This window comes from Engystomops pustulosus, chromosome 11 (assembly GCF_040894005.1).
Source record: "Engystomops pustulosus chromosome 11, aEngPut4.maternal, whole genome shotgun sequence".
Taxonomy (NCBI): Eukaryota; Metazoa; Chordata; class Amphibia; order Anura; family Leptodactylidae; genus Engystomops; species Engystomops pustulosus.
The window spans coordinates 39514597-39531581 of NC_092421.1; the positions used below are offsets into that span (position 1 = coordinate 39514597).

The window sequence follows — 16985 nt, forward strand, 5'->3', positions numbered from 1 at the left end:
TTTTGGAGCAAGTAGGCGTGGCCTAACTTTTCCATGTTACCCACCACATTTATGTGGAGTTTCTCGTCTTTTTAGGTCCATTTATTGGCGCAAAACAGACCAAGAAAAAAAAGGTTTGATTAGTTCCGTATGCACATTAATTACTTACAGCCGGGTGCTTTCTCTGCTTTCCGCAGTCTGATCTCAGATGCCGACTGTCGTGGTTGCGACACTATTAGTAAATTTCCCTATTTACTTGAATTTAGTTTTCAACATATTGGCCCAATTTAATAAAGCCCCTGCACCAGTTTTCTTTTCAGTGTAACCTGCTTGCACATGTATTTAAGAAGTTTTCTAGACACAATTGTGGCGCACACAACATTCTGTGATGCGCGCTGCACTATACCTTGTGCAACACAAAATTCGGCACTGAAACGGGCGTTCCAGTGCTGTCGGACCATCCACCACATTTACCATGCATCCGACAGAAGTATGTCGTAGGGCCCATGTTATGGTGCACCCGAAAAAAAAGATGTACTCTTCACAATACACAGGCACTGTTTTTAGTAATCAAAATATGGTAATATGGTAAGGATTACATGCCCCTTGAAGAGACATAAAAAGCTAATTCTAAAACAGCCTAAGGGTTGAGAGAAAAATCTAAGTTTTTTTTTAAATGGTCATCTACTGAAGAGGGCAGACACAATGGGGAAATTTATTAAGACTGGGGTTTATAACAGCAGTCTAATAACCGAGCTAATGGTCCTGCGCTGATATTTAGTAAATATGGGTGCAAACTCCATCAGCTTCAGCAGAAACTATAGTAAATGTGGTGGGTCGTGTGCCACTTTCACACGCCCTGTTCCCTGCATGGTAAAAAGTGGTGAATGGATATTTTAAGAAATTAAACTACTTTCCAGAAGAAAATGAGAAAAGTTTAATACAGTTTATACATATGTATAGTTTAACGTTCATTTTAGAGTAAAATCTCTGTGTCCACCAGAGCACCCAGCACCATGTACCTAGACGGGCCCCCATCAAAGAATAAAACATTCAATACATGAAATATTACACTCCTTCACACGGCAGACAAAGGAAAAACAGAAACAAACAGGAAATGTCAAATTCTCATTTCACCTTCCTCTAGAAGAGACAAGCCTCATGGTCAGTCTGATCTACATGTCCACCTCTCTTGTATCCCTTGATTTATCATCAACAACATCCTTGAAAAATATTTGTACAGTTGTTTTTTAAACATAACAATAATAAGTCATCTTCCGGAGAACTGTATGAGAAAATATTGGATAAAATCCTGAACCCATCTTTGTAATTTTGCCTCTAGTCAATTATATGTCAACCATCTATATCTTATCAGGGCATAAGAATGACATCAATCAGGATTCCTTTCTCGATAGGCCACATATAAGGCACTGCTCAGGCCATGTAGATATTCTACTTACATGTACAGGCACCACAGGCAGAAGATGGTATCACAGATCAGAGTCGGTACTGGTTATAATAGTAGAGTGCTTCTTTTATTCATAACAAGATATCTTGTGCTCTCACCCAATGTATGAAGATATTTGGTGTATAACAACCTATTCTTTGTTGATAGTCTTTAGTTGGACAACAAGACAATTCATTTGCAGTAGATCATCTGTAATCTGAATAAACCAGATAATCAGTTAATATGTAAACTTCACATATTGCCACTTGGTCATTGGGCATCCACAGAATACAACATCAGATCTGTTGGTGTCAACACTCAGGATCCTCCAATCATATAAAACAGAGCATTTCCTGCAGCTCCATTCTGAGTGTAGTGGCTGATTCTGGTAACTGCATCTTAACCACTACACTCTGATTAGAGCTTGCTAAGCTCTCTGTATTGTTTGTAACTGCAGAGGAAGCTGGTATCAACTACCACTCAAATTCTACTTGTTGGACCCCCTATGATCTTTAATTGTAAATAGTTCATCAATACAAATAAGATATAAAAACAGAAGTGTTTTGTAAGATTGAAAACAATATAGGATATGTTCACATATGGGGTTCTGGATTCCTTTTTATGTGCATCCAAAATGCAATGCAATGCAATGCATATGCATTTCCACTGAAACACATATGTTTTGGAATGAGCACCACAATGTGCAACACCCCTGACAATACATAGGCAGGCTGGTATTTGTGAATAGCGCCCTCTCCAGGTTAGGAGCTGTCAGAGGGAGTCATGAACCTGGTAAGTTTGCAGCTGTAGATTCTGCCTGGCAAAGCAGCAGTTAAATGGTGTAAAGTGTTGTCCAACCAGTTGGCTGTTTTGGAAACTGGAGTGTGATTGGAGATGTAATGCCACCTGACCAGGGGGAGTATAAAATGCCTGTGCAGGGGGAGTTCACGGGTCTTAGCTGGTCTGTCGGACCTCATGGTCTTTGTCTGTCAGCAGTCCAGACCACATGGTCTGAGTGAAGAGAGAGATAGAGTGTGGAGCACACCTTCAGCGCTGACACAAAAAAAAAACAATCCCAGGAACCGAGTCAGGAGACTCTAATCCAGAGCTGAAGCTTTCACAGTTTGGATACAGCTCCAGTTAAATTCTCCCAGCCTGCATATATCATCAGGCTGGTGCCTTATCCGGCGGACCCCTCTCCACGACCACCATTTTGGCCTGTTGCCTCCTACCTGTTGTTCAATAAAGAACTGAGTTGATTTGCACAACGTTGCCTCCTTTTGATCCATGGATACACCATGGGCTTTTCCCATCAATTACCCAGGGACCTGTCTTACAGACACTCAGGTGTTGCCCCAGGGAGAACCAGTACTTCAAGCCTATCTGTCCATATTTCTTGCACACACCACCTACTGGAGACCTGCCAGACTGTGGACAGCCCTCCGGTCCCCATACCAAGCACCTTGACTTCAGCGTGCACTAGGCCGCGATCGCCAGCCACTCCGGTATTCTGCAAAACAGAATGCAAAACATGTGGTGTTCACTCCAAAACTCAAGTGTTTCAGTGGCAACGCATATGTGTTTTGGTCAAGTCCCTCCCACTTGCATTTTGGATGTTTTAAAAAACTTTTCTATCAATTCTAGTGCTGAAAGCAGCTGAAATCAATGGATCGGTGATATGGTACATTTTAACGGAAAGAGACAGAATTAAAAAAAAAAAATCAAGCATATCGTATTGCATTCTATTGCATGAAATAAGTTTTTGGTCACCTACTAACCTGCAAGTATTCTCTCTCTCAGACCTGGGAGAAATCCAAAGAGTATGTTTTATTAAGATGATTTAATATTTGTGTATTTTATATATACTGTATTACTATCACGTCCTATATCAATGTCTTGTACTTTTATATATATTCTATATGTCTTGGTTAATACTGCTGTAGCGAGTCAATTTTATTTTCGGATTTTCTTGGTTGAAACAGGATTATACTTTGAAATGTTACAAATTTGCTGTGTCCATACATGCAGCAAAGGTGTGGTAATACTAACATGACCCCATGTACAATGGTCATGAGCTGCTGAACTGTGTATATGGAGGACAGGAGTAGTAATACTGTGCAGTGACCATATGTACAGGACATGAGTAGTGCTACTGTGCCCATATATGCAGGATTAGAGAATTAGTACTGTAATGTGCCTATGTGCAATATACAATTACACACACATAACACATAGAATGACAGACTATTGCCAATGCACACAACTTTATTAATGTCATGAGGATGCAAAGATCAAGTTAGGTCCAATTGGGGCTCCATATTGCCACATCCTGCATCCTTTGCCATATGGCTAAAATAGCCTAGAATTCTGAAACTATGGATATTTAATAAAGCAAAGGAAGGATCCCTTCCGAACACGCTACCATTTTTGAGATCCAGGTTCAATAGAAAAATGCCAATTCAATACAAGGATAAACCTATAAATACATAATAATGTAAGAGTAATCCTTCCTATATGATATATCTGCCAAAAGATCTGAAATAGTTACCATGAAAACTTTTTTGACAACAGAGAAGCCTTGTAAAGATTATTTGACTTGTCCTTCCACTGTTGACACTCTGTAAGGTCTTTACCTGGGAGAGGACAAATTAAGGGCAGGGACAGTACAACACTAGAAGTCCCATTCCATGAGTCAGTCACATCTGGTATGTCATTTCTTTCAGCTATTTACATATACAAGCGCTCTGCCTTAATGAATCATTTGAGAACATTGGATACAAATATAAATAAATCGCATATAAAACTGTGTTTAACATAATTGTGACAATTTATTCTGCTACACCTTAAAGAAAAGATGTGTACAAGATTGGGATCAGCCTAATGATGACTGGGTCAGTATGGTCAAGGTAGGCTGAGGTAACAAATGTGTGACCTACATACACTTTTCTTCCATATACAAAGATTAAATGTGCACATAAAGATACATGCAGGTTTGTTCCTCACCAAAAACATGGACTTCATCTAGGTATGGGATCCCATTCAAAGATAATACCACACAGTCCAAATAAACACAACTTTTATTCCAGCCATAGCACAAGCAGAAGTCACGCGGTCTTTTTGTTGCATTTTTGGAGATTATAGAGTTGAAGTTTTAGTATTTTCTGTATACTTTTTTATGATAGACTTTTGGCTTTAGCTTATATAACTTTATTAAAAAAAAACCTCTCAAAACAATATTGTGTGTAAGGGCTTATTCATACAAGTGTGTCTGTATGCTATCATCAAAAATCACTGATAGTATACTAAGAAAAACCAGTGGGGCTTATTTACTAAGGGTCAGCGGATCGCACTTTCGACAGATTTTCAAAATTTGGGGGATTTGCGCCGGTGTGACAGGTAGTTTACTGGGGATTGTGTCGCACGCGATCGGATTGTGGCGCAGCTGCGCTGGCTTTCATGTGACAGAAATCGAGGGGCGGGCCGTCTAATTCGTAATAAGCGTGAGATTTAAGATTCAATTTGTGTCACAAGACAATGCACTTGCATACACCAGGAATGCAGGAAATCGGGCGCACGATCTTAGTGAATCGGCGCACATGTGCATTCTGGTCGGACAACAAACTTTCTGGGATCGTGCAGGAAGGGTAAGTAAATGTGTCCCAATGTGTGAATAAGCACTAATTTCAACCAAATGCATAAAACACCGGTATTTAGCTTGTTGATTAACCCCTTAACGACTTGGCCGTTTTTAGTTTTTTCACTTATTATATCCATCTCTCTGTCTATCTATCCATCCTATTTATTTATATATATATAAAATATACTTTATATTTCTGCATCTATAAATCTATCATTTGATACTTATTTTCTATTATCAATCTCCCTATCATCTGTCTATCTCCTATAACATTCTCCTACAGTCCTATATAACAGATTGCCTTACCCTACTACTGTTTGTAAACTGTTATTATTGTGCAGGGCTAAATGGAGTTTTCTTTCGGGCCCCCACTTTTAGTTTTGCCCAGGGCCCCACTTTGTCTAAAACTGGCCCTATACATACCCATGGAATTAGTGAAACAGGCACGGCTCATTGAAATTACTCTAGTACGTAAGGTCGTTAAATCAGCCTATGATCTATACGTGACAAGTTGATATTAGTATTTTGTAGACTGCTGAAATAACTGATCGTGCAATGTGAAGAATGTTAAGACGTGCCTGCTTCATTGTGACACAATTAGTTTGATTTATTTCTCATAGGCATTCAATCTAACAACAACAGAGGATCTGCCCTAGGTGTGACAAATACCTCAAGTAATACAGTGAAATGTAAATGAAAAGACTAGTTTAGTAAAAAACTGAATGACCGCTAAAGTCAGTAATAGAGGTCTGCATTTTAGGCAATGGCAGAATTAGAATAGCCCATTTTAGGCTGCACCAATATTTCTACAGGACTTATTTAAGCTCATTGATGACTGGGTCAATACTATAATAAAAAATAGAATATGGTCATTTTTCACCTATAAGTTCCCGTGTTAAAGAAATAGTGCTATTATTTTAGACAGGCACATCGGAAGGATAAAGTTTGGGTTCCTACGGAATTTTCAATGATTCGGCACCAACGGAGCCTGAACAGTCATAATTCAGTATCCGGGAACATGTTCAGAAAAAAAACACAAAGGTGCTTGATTGACTGCAGAGGCAGCCAATGAAACAGCTTCATGCCCATTCGAAAGCAGGCTCTGTCTGGGTCCTAGAGTGAGATGACGCCGCAAGGCGGGATGGACCTTGTGGTTCTAGGGAGCGCAGGTTGGTGAGTATTATTTTATTATTTTTTGGGTCCTGGCTATATACTACAGCGGGAGGCTATATACTGAAGGGGGGCTGGCTGCCTATATACAACTGGTGGGGCAGGCTATATACTACAGTGAGGGGCATGCAGGCTTTATACAACAGGGGGCAGGCTATATACTACAGGGGGCTGGCTGGCTGTATACAATGGGGGCAGGCTATAGACTACAGAAAGGAGCAGACTGGATGCCTATATACTACAGAGGGGACAGTCTGGCTACATACCACAGAGAGGGGCTGGCTGGCTGTATACAATGGAGGGTAGCAGGCTATATACTACAGAGAGGGGCAGGCTGGCTGGAGAAGTGTATTGGGACTACCGGATTAATGAGGGGGAAATCATATGGTAATTTATATTTTAGTATATTGATGGATAGCAGTGTTTATCTGTATATGCATGGGGCACTTTGCTGTTATCTAGGGGACATTATATTGAATGGGATTTTTTTTAGGGAAGGAGTGTGGAGGTGTTGTCTAGAGGCCACAATCACCCGGGTAGCAAATTTTGCAGTGATAAGTCACAGCCTGGAAAAGTTTTCATGACGTTCTCTATCTAATGGAGAAGTATTGGCAACAATAAGGAGACAACAGAAGGAAGAGCGGAATGGACCAGACCAACACTGACATAGGAGACAGCGGCAGTCTAACCGTAACTGATGTCTGTGTTGAGTGCAGTCCAGATGTGAAGTATATTTAATGATGGTATATAATGATGTGTGTAGCACATAAATTTTTGGTCTATATTTATAAGTGCAGGATATCATTATGTGCTGTTTATTCATTGCTGGTGAATATTTATATGTGAGGCCCAGTCATTGGTATCCATGTGTTTTGTATATTCATTGCTGGAATAAATGTATGTGTTTGCAACATTCTTTTTGGTATAGGCAACACAGTTTCACTGGAGGGACATATTTTTCTTTTATATGCTATATTCATGGCTGGGAGGCCTTATTATAGAGGTTTCCATACCAGTTGGCCTCTCTTATTCTTTTAATAGGGGGCATTTCATTTTTCCCGTTAGGACTGGGCGCAACGTCTGCCTAGAGCACCAAAATGCCTCGTCCAGGCCCTAACTTGGATCTAGGAGCAGACAGATGAGTAGTTGCTGCTGCTGCATCTCAAGCCCAGCAAGATGGTGTGCAACAACAGCCAAAACCATTTAGCAGCTTTGGGCAAGTCCACACAAGGCCTGCAGGGTGGTTCCCATATTGGTGGACTGCTACTATACTGTCAGACCAGGGAACAGTTTTGGAGCAGGACGAGGAAGAGTTGTGCTACACCCGCAGTAGCTTACGGACATCAATGGAGCATGACTGGGAGGAGACCGTTCTCTCCAAGGACAGCTTGTCAGCTTGTCCTTGCCTCTGGGCATCCTGGGCCACATGAGCCACTATATGCTCCAGTGACTACGCCTTGACATCTGAGTTGTCTGGATACACAACAGTGGCAGCATAAAGGAGGAAGTCACCAATGCCGCAGGACACTAGCACCACCTCAGGAGGGTGAGTTATCATGACCATAATGTGGAACGTTTAGTTAAATTTTCCTGCACCACCAATGGATATGGTATGTACCAGGAGGCAGACTGTGACTGGCACGGTGGAATATTATCTGTTCACACATCTCTTGCTACTAAACTATGGGTCCTCCCCATTGAATTTCTGGGTGAATTTCTCTATACCTTGCAGGTGCTTTCCTGTCCTGAGGCTAGTGTGCTGTCAGAGAGTGGGTTCAGCACCACTGGTGGTGTCATCACTGACAAGAGGATCCCACGTAATCGACGAACAACAACGTAACTTGGTTTTGCTGGTGTCTGTATAAGTACTGCATTCCCACAACGTCACTTTCTTTTTAATTTCCTTATTAATGGAAACAACAAATTCATAAATGGTTTATTTCTGGATTAATGGAACTTCAAATTAAAACATTTTTTTCATTTGCATAACTCTAACACCCTAATGCTAAGTCTGAAACCCTTTACCGACCCGTGACATAATAGTAAGCGACGCATATTGCCGCAAACACTTACCGTGAACACTGCAAGCAGCGATCACGAGTGTTATCCACTTTGCCGGTGGCTTCAAAAAGATGGCGAAGATAGTCTTTCCCTGTGACGTCAACGGGGAGCGGTGATTGGCTGCCATGACAACCCGGAAGGAGGAGCAAAATCCCCATATACTGCAATACTGTAGTACGGCAGTATATGGTAGGATCAATCAGACAACCTAGGGTTAGAGTACCCTAGGGGGTCTGAAAAATAGTAAAAATAAAAAAAGTTACAAATTTTTTTTACTGCAGCAAATACCCACTAGTAACCTTTTGGTGTGTGAGTGCCGCCACATTGTCTTAGATTATCTCTCCTCATAATGTCATTGGGGAGCGATGATCTGTCTCTATGACAACCTTGGTACTTTTTAAGACCTTAAAAATTCAAATCACTCCCCTTTTCATAGATCAAAATATAATAACAGTTATTCCTGGCAACAAACCACAGACAGGAAAACAGCGATCAAATGTCCAAAACTGCACTTTTTTGCCATTTTGTAACATATAAAAATTTTTAAAAAATGTGAGCAAAAAGACATACAGTCTTCAAAATGGAAGCATCTTATCTTGCATTGAAAGCCATAAAAGCCAAGCCTACAAGAAAATAGTGCATATGTGTTTTTCAACAATTTCTCTGCATTTGCAGTAAAAAAATAAAAAAAAGTTGCAAAATTTAAAAATGGGTCTTGTTATTAAGGGGTTAATAAGAATCATCAAGTGATTTAGCAGTCTTGCTACTTTACTGTTGTCTGTAAACTCTCTGTAGATCATTGTTTCCATGTCTAAATGCTGATGAATAGGAAGGGCATCAGATGGAGATTAGGACTCATTCTTGTCTCCCGCTCCTCTCCCTGTGTCCATAAGTTAGATGGACTTTGAGAGAAAGAGGCACAGTGGGTGATGCCATTAGGACGGACGGAAGGAGTGAGAAACAAGAAGTTCTGAATGTATACAGAGAGCAGCATGGAAAGCACAGGGAAAGGCTGAAACTAGCAAAGGAGGCAAAGACACAGGCACATATACATGCAGAGATAGATTTATTGAAAAGTGGCCAACCCCTTTAATATTGGATTTGTAATGGAAGGTCCATTGAAGTCTATGGGGGATGGAAGATGAACTGAAGACCTTCCATTCACATTCTGTTTTTAGTTTCTGTTACACTTTCCTTAAATAGAGAATGCAACAAAAGTTCTGACAAAGGTGTGAGCTGAGCATAACCTGTCAGGTGTATAACCATTCTAAAGAAGCCCTCTAGTAACTTTTCTATTCTTTCATAAAGTCACCATATCTTAATGTATGTTATTAAGGAAATATTCATTTATTTAGGATTATTTCTTTCGTAAAATCCCTGGAACCCCTCTCTCTATTTGGGCCATGTATCCTCATGGTGACCCACTGTGAATTACATGCTTTTCTGTTACCATCTCAGGCACAAGGCTCCCTGTATGATTCAGTTCCTGTAGGCTGTATCACAAAGCTCTCCTCAGGGGAAGGGCACATTACAATAGACAGAAATAAGGATATCACTCTACATCCTTTCGCTGCCCTTGTGATGCTGCATGGAGGCATCATCAGATTGACAGTGGACAACCAATTTAAGCTTTCAAGATGGTCTCTAATCAGAACAGAGAGGAGGCTGCACTACAGGGAACCAAGTTTTTATCACACTTTTCTCTTCTATTATGCTCAATGCAATTAAGTAAGGGGTGTAGGGGGTCAAAATAAAATTAGCTGGATTGCTTCACTGGAAGTCTAATTTAGATGGTAACTCCTTTGGTCTATGTGCCGTCTGCTGTCAATAAACCAGTTAAGAAGATTGACAGAAAATGTTGAAAGTGTTGATGACAAGGTTTGGGTCGAGGTCACCTGATCATTAGGGGTTTGTGGACTGAATGACCTAAAATAGACATAATTTAAAGTAACTAGTTCCAGGAATTACTTGTCCAGTTGAACACCTGACACAGTTTGCCTCAATTTATGAAGTTATTAAATTATAAATGATGACATCAATTAGCAAATGTTGCTTTGTCATCCACTGCAGAATCCCATCCTATTAGAGGAAAGCATTCTATTCTTTTGAGATTCTGTTTGTATTTCCATTTCTTCTGATGTTACTGTCAAATTGTTTAGGTTTAAAGTGTCTCAGACTAAGTGCAGCATTATACTTTATTCTTTAAATTTGCTTTTCAAGTAAAACCGAAATATAACAAAAAAAACAGATATAAGCAACCGCTGTAAAAGACGGCAACAAACCATAGATTGCTAGCTAGAAAAGCTGAAACAATCACTGAACTATGTGTTGGTGTATACCTCAGTGATACTTGTTTTGCACAATGCATATATATACTGTATACCTGCTCCGACACACATAATAATATGCTAATGAGCTGCAAGTGCTTCGGGGATGGGGAGCATATTATTGTCTATGCAAATGGCGCCCAGGGGGGCGCTGGTAATCCCTCCTGGAGCTCATTAGCATATTAAAACATCTTTGGAGGAAAAGAAGACCATGAAATAGTATTTCATGTGTACATGTGTACTTACTATTGAAAGCCCCTGAAGAGAGAAATTGCCCACCGAGTGAAAACCTATTTTGACTTTCAACCAATATACACACGCACATTCACAGGAGCTGCATGTGGATGCATATTACTGGACGCATATGACCAGACGCATCCCCATAGACGCCTATGGCGATCCGGTGGGTGCTATTTGCTATGGAGAGGGGAATGGTAAGCAGCGCTCATTCCCTCCTCCTATCCAGTGCCCAGACATATGCTACAGCCGGGTGAGAACACATCAATGTGAATGTAGCTTAAAAGGGTATTCCCACTAAGACAAGTTTCTTAAATGTACTAAGGATAACAAAATAGTACATTCTCTAATTCACAGTTTTTAAAAAAATATACAGCAGTTATAGTCCAACCTGTCTTTATCAGTTGTGCTGTACACAATAGACACAATCCTGTAACTTCTGACGTTAGGACAGCCATCTTGGATTTCTGTGTGATGGCTGTAGAGCTAAGTTTCTCTTTCTCTGCTCCCTGTACTCTAGCCCCGCCCCCTGCAGTCCAGGATGGAGCTCACTCACTGATGCACACTGACACACAGAAAGGAGAGTTCCTGCCGGCAGCAAGATGAGGAGAACTACAAGCTACAGACAGATAAGTTCTCTATCTGGGGAGGCACAGCAGGAAGGCATGGCAGATTTAGTGTGTTGGGGGATAGCAGAGATGTATGCAAGTAGTGCATCTCCCATGAGGTAAGTTGAACCTCTTACCTCAGGAAGCACCATTTGCAAGGGGGGGGGGGTTAACATCAGGGTAGCAATCAACTTCTGATCAAACCTACATCCACAATTGATCTTAGAATCCAATCATAACACATACTGAATAGATAATGTCTAGCTTAGCAATTTCCCTGCCCGGCAATCACTAACATCTCTACTGGTTCACACCTGAGGTCAGAATAGGTGTCATCAGCTTCTTAAAGTAAAAATATGATTATTTACTATGAGAAGGGCTGAAGGGGTTTCCTTTTCATAGTCACCTTAGGCAGCAGAGAGGTTATATTCACCACTAGTACCGAGCCTAGATTCTAAACCTTGTGTCCTTGAGTATAGTTTATCAGCATGCTACATGCAATACATAATACATAATAAGACTTAATACATGCAATACATGTAGTGCATGTATTAAGTCTGCAGAAACATAATGGACCCTGCATGGATCACAGGAGACTGAGACCATGGAAAGAAGACAGCAACATTTTCACTATGCTCATGGGTCTTATCAGAACCAGAAATGTATTTAAAAAATAAAATCCTTAAAGAATTGTTAATTTTTAACAACCTCTACAGAGGGGAATCTCTACAAGGTCTGACCTGGTGGAGACGTCTGCCATTTTCTCTGCTGGTTTTCAGGTGGAGACTATAGTATATATGATGGGACAGGACATTTATGCCCCTGCCAGTACACTGCCCCCTCCAATACAGCCAAAGTGGCGTGTGGGGCAGATAACACTCTGAACTGGTAGAGAAGGGGAGATTTAGGGCTTTCTTTGGCGGGTAAGGCATACTAAATCTCTCCCATATGTCACAAGAAAACACTGCAATAAATTTTAAGGTAACGGACCAAATATAAAATGATGGCCCTTAAATCTTCACATTATAAATGCTTTGTCATTAAAGCCTTTTCATACCTTGTCAGCTCTTCAGGGCTAACCAAAACTTTGTGCCAGTTTCTGCTTTCAAAATCACTTTAAAACAGGCATAAAAAAGTTCAAATATCCAAAAAAAAGTTTCCCTCCTATTTGTCATATATATTTAAGGATCGTTCATGATCCGACATTCTGAAAAAAATATCCCTTACAGGCCCTTTACACCTGGACTGTTCTCATCATGATTCCCTCATAAATAAAACATACAACATGAGTAACAGTCCAGGGTTTAGAATGTTCTACAATATAACTGAAAGGAAATTTAAAAACCTCTTTTGATGCATTTATCCTGTCAATAAGCCAACCTTCTAAGCTTTATGCAACATAAAAGCTCTAAAATTGTACTGTATGGTCTGTTTCTGCTAAACGAGAAGGTAATCAATACTGCAGGAACATATGGAGAAGTGAAAGCTTAGAAGATATGACCTTGAAAAAGTCAATAGTCTCCTAATGATGCTGCACATTGATGACTTGATGTAATTAACTCCATTTTGGTTCATCCTTCATTCCTTATCTTCTCAAATGGAATAACAGACTTCCAAATCAGCTGGTGTGCAGTAAAAGTATATATTACAGAGACATTACCTCGCTACTAATAAGCCAAAGAAGAGGGTGGCCCAACATGAATATAGGGTGCCCATTCATTTTAAACAGTGATGGTATGTCTGGGACCTCCACTGTTCCCTAGATCAATTGGATCATTTAAGAATCTTACCAGCTATTATGGTTTTGTAGTTTATCTATTTGTTGTAGAGAATATTTTCCGGAGAAACAATAACACACATATAAAATGGAAGAATTGAGAAAAAGAGTACAGTTGCTGAACTAGGAGGCATCTTGTGCCAGGGGCTGGGGGACACTGGACCATACCATACCTTCTTCAGAGATTCAGCTTGCATTCAAGAGGACTGACAGTGCTCAGTTAAACCTTCTATCTCATTAAGCGTCCCAGGCAGTGTTAAAGGAAACCGGTCAGCAGATTTTACCCAACTAAACTACCAGCTCCCTCAGGTAGGGGATGAATGTCCTTTCTAGAATCCCCTTTTTTATGTGAAAAATTACCTTTTTACCTACAAACAAAATCTCTCCCCAAGTCAGGCAAATCTGACTCTTCTAACCTCAACTTCACATTATATGAGTCAAATTTATTGCAAGGGGGACTGCAAGTTTCACACTGTGAAACTAAAAAGACCATCGTTCAAAACTGTGTTCTTAAATTGCTCTATTCTAATTAATTGTTATACAAAATACTCTCCTTATTTATTTATATTCTTTTCCAGGCTCCTCTGTCCTCCTTTAGACATCCTTTGTCCACCTCCAGGCCCCTCTGTCCTTCTACTCCAAACCCCCTGAACTCCTCCAGACTCCTCTGTCCTGCTCCTTCAGATCCCTTTGTCCTCCCCCTCCAGACTCCTGTTTCTACTCCTCAGTCCTCCTCCCCCAGGCCCCCTGTCCTCCACCAGACTTCTCTGTCTTCTTTCTACGCTGTCCTCCTCCTTTAAGCCACCTGTTCTCCCGAGACTCCTCTGTCCTCCTTCTTTAGGCCCCCTTGTCCTGGTGCTCCCCCAGGCTCCCTGTCCTGCTGAAATCATGTTTACACAGAAATAATGTTTCTAGCTGCTATGGAACAAAAAATAGGGTCTTCCGAAGTGAAATTCTTCCTGTAACCGCTAAACTTGACTAATTCCATGTGAAAATTAGGTTAGAAGATTCATATTTGCTTGAATCTAGAAATGACATTTCATATACTACATAGGGGGGTTAGTAGTTTAGTAGGGAAAAGTTGGGGATAAGTTCCATTTTACAGGGTCTCATCAGTCATTTATCTGATATTGAAATTTTGTCAGTAAATAAAAAGTTCAGCCACATATGAAAGGTTTTCTCTGTAGGTCTCATGTCTTATTCTTCTTTGTTCAACTAGCTACAGGGCTTGTTTTATTCTATTCATCTCACAGTGTCAAATAGCATTATCTTAGAATAGATTCTTCAGGCTCGAGCCAATGTATACCTCTGCTCCTCTGTGTCTACACTACAGCAGGTCTTTCTGTTTTACACATGTGAGGTGACATCTTTGATGTACTGCCGTCCCAACCAATAGATCTTTCTGACTACAATGGATATGTTAGTGTTACAAAATGTCATCACAGACTGTATTGGGGCCTTTGATCCGGACACACAATTTGTGGCTGAATCAAGGCATCCACAGAGTTCTCTGGCACCTGGTAAATGAAAGTGTATATAACCCCCTTTAAGGAAACAGATACATTCTAGTTTATAAGCCTTATAAGAGCATGGCTGCCTTACAGGTAATTTGCCAAGAAAGCCAAAGATAACTCAAAAGTGTTTTTTTCCTGAACCCGGACTTCAGCAAAAAGTTTGGGTCCGGCATTTGGCTCATCCTGTGCCAGTAAGATCTGTGATCAGATGTCTCGACACTGCCACTTACTCTGATTGTCGCTCCACTAAAACATCATGGGGAGTGATGATCCTCTGGAAAATGGCTTTGCCGGAGCCATTTATAGGGTAAGACCTGTAAACAGTGCCAGCACCAATCTTGGGGTGGAGGGGGGAGTGTTCAAACTTGAATGGGTCCACTCATCCCTACTCACAAATCTTCTTGGTCTTCTCTCCAGAATTTCAATTTCAATTTTGGAGGGATGACTTCTATTTGAACGTTTGATGGGTCCAATATCTGTAAGTAAACTATGCTCAGGGCCGATGCTAGCCTTTTTTCTGCCCCGTGCCCGATAATGCGATCTCACACACCAGTATTCAGTCAGTGACACAGACATTAGTGACATCTAGTACCTAGTACCTTACAGGTTATGAACTGTTCTATCAGGTAGAGAACTTTATTACGATTTCTCCTGGCCATGGTTTATCTCTGCTGAATTCACAGTCAAACTTCTTTAGCTCTATGCAGCACAACTCCACACGGCTCCCCTAAAAATACCACAGTCACTTACAGTATAATGGAGACCGTTACTTAATATATATTATGTTCACAACATGACTGAACACACTATTCCTCACATAAAACATTTTTTATATAGTCACCCAACTGAATTATATATACAGCTCCCAAAATTAATTAGGTGCCCTAATTAAACCCTCCCCACTGCATAAACAGCCTCCAGCCCCAGCCTGCAGCCTCTAACCCCCATGTTTGCAGCCTCCAGACCCCCTGTGTACAGCCTGCAGACCCCCTGTGTACAGCCTCCAGCCCCAGCCTACAGCCTCTAACCACCATGTGTACATCCTCCAGCCCCCCTGTGTACAGCCTCCAGTCCCCCTGTATACAGCCTCCAGTCCCCCTGTATACAGCCTCCAGCAGATCCTCGATATCTCCTCCTGCTGCTGGCAGCTGCGCTGTCTGTAGTACAAAGGACAGCGGGCTTGATGACGTAATCACACACGGCCGCCTGTGTCCTGCAGAGCGGTGCACACAGGCAGTCTGTGCTGCACCTCTCTGCTTATCAAATACACCAGCACCTTAAAGGTGTCAATATAATTGATTTTTTAGGTATTATGGACATGCCAGCAAAATGCCACCTCTTAAAGGGTCCTAAATCTGCCACCTGAGGCGTGGACTTCACCCCGTCTCATGGCAGATACAGACCTGACTATGCCAAGATTGCAAAAAAATAAAGCAAAGGTCTTGGGACAATAGTAAAAATCTGTTACCTTTGTTATATTGCACAGAATATTTTAACATTATTGAGTAGATGACAGAATGGTTCCTCAGTGTTTGACATCAAGGAGGAAGCTTAATGTTTCAGGCTCTTTTAGTGGATCCAGAGCAGCACAGGGTAACTGGCACACTGGACAAAAGGGCTCGCACACGTCTTCTTATCACAGCAGGGTAATAATCCGAAACAGACTTCCGTCATGTCACAACTACCAAAGAAATGAAGAGGAACCTGTAGACCTACATCTCAAGAGTAAAACTCAGCTATTTTGGGATGAACTAGACAGAAGGGTGTAAGTAAAGCAACCCACAAGGATGTGGGAACCTTATCCACAGTGTTTACAACAATTTTTTTTTTATTAATATCTGGATATTGTAGAAAGAATGTGATAATTGTATACGGCTATTTTGAACAGAGAGACATTGTTGGAAGGTTTTGTCTACATCCCACCTTACCACAAAACGTTCCATGATCACAGGTATACACTCACCGGCCACTTTATTAGGTACACCATGCTAGTAACGGGTTGGACCCCCTTTTGCCTTCAGAACTGCCTCAATTCTTCGTGGCATAGATTCAACAAGGTGCTGGAAGCATTCCTCAGAGATTTTGGTCCATATTGACATGATGGCATCACACAGTTGCCCCAGATTTGTCGGCTGCACATCTATGATGCGAATCTCCCGTTCCACTACATCCCAAAGATGCTCTATTGGATTGAGATCTGGTGACTGTGGAGGCCATTTGAGTACAGT

At 41.1% G+C, this 16985-nt stretch overlaps 1 long non-coding RNA gene across 1 annotated transcript in view; it reads right to left on the minus strand.

Annotated features, from left to right (window-relative positions):
* Window positions 1-1016: 1016 nt before the first annotated feature.
* Window positions 1017-16985, minus strand: part of LOC140105820 (uncharacterized) — a 572683-nt gene continuing 556714 nt past the window's right edge. Inside the window, exons 5-6 of the long non-coding RNA XR_011850643.1 lie at window positions 3205-3228; window positions 1017-1643 (exon numbers count right to left, since the gene is read on the minus strand). This is a non-coding gene — a long non-coding RNA (uncharacterized lncRNA). The remainder of the gene's footprint in view (window positions 1644-3204; window positions 3229-16985) is intronic.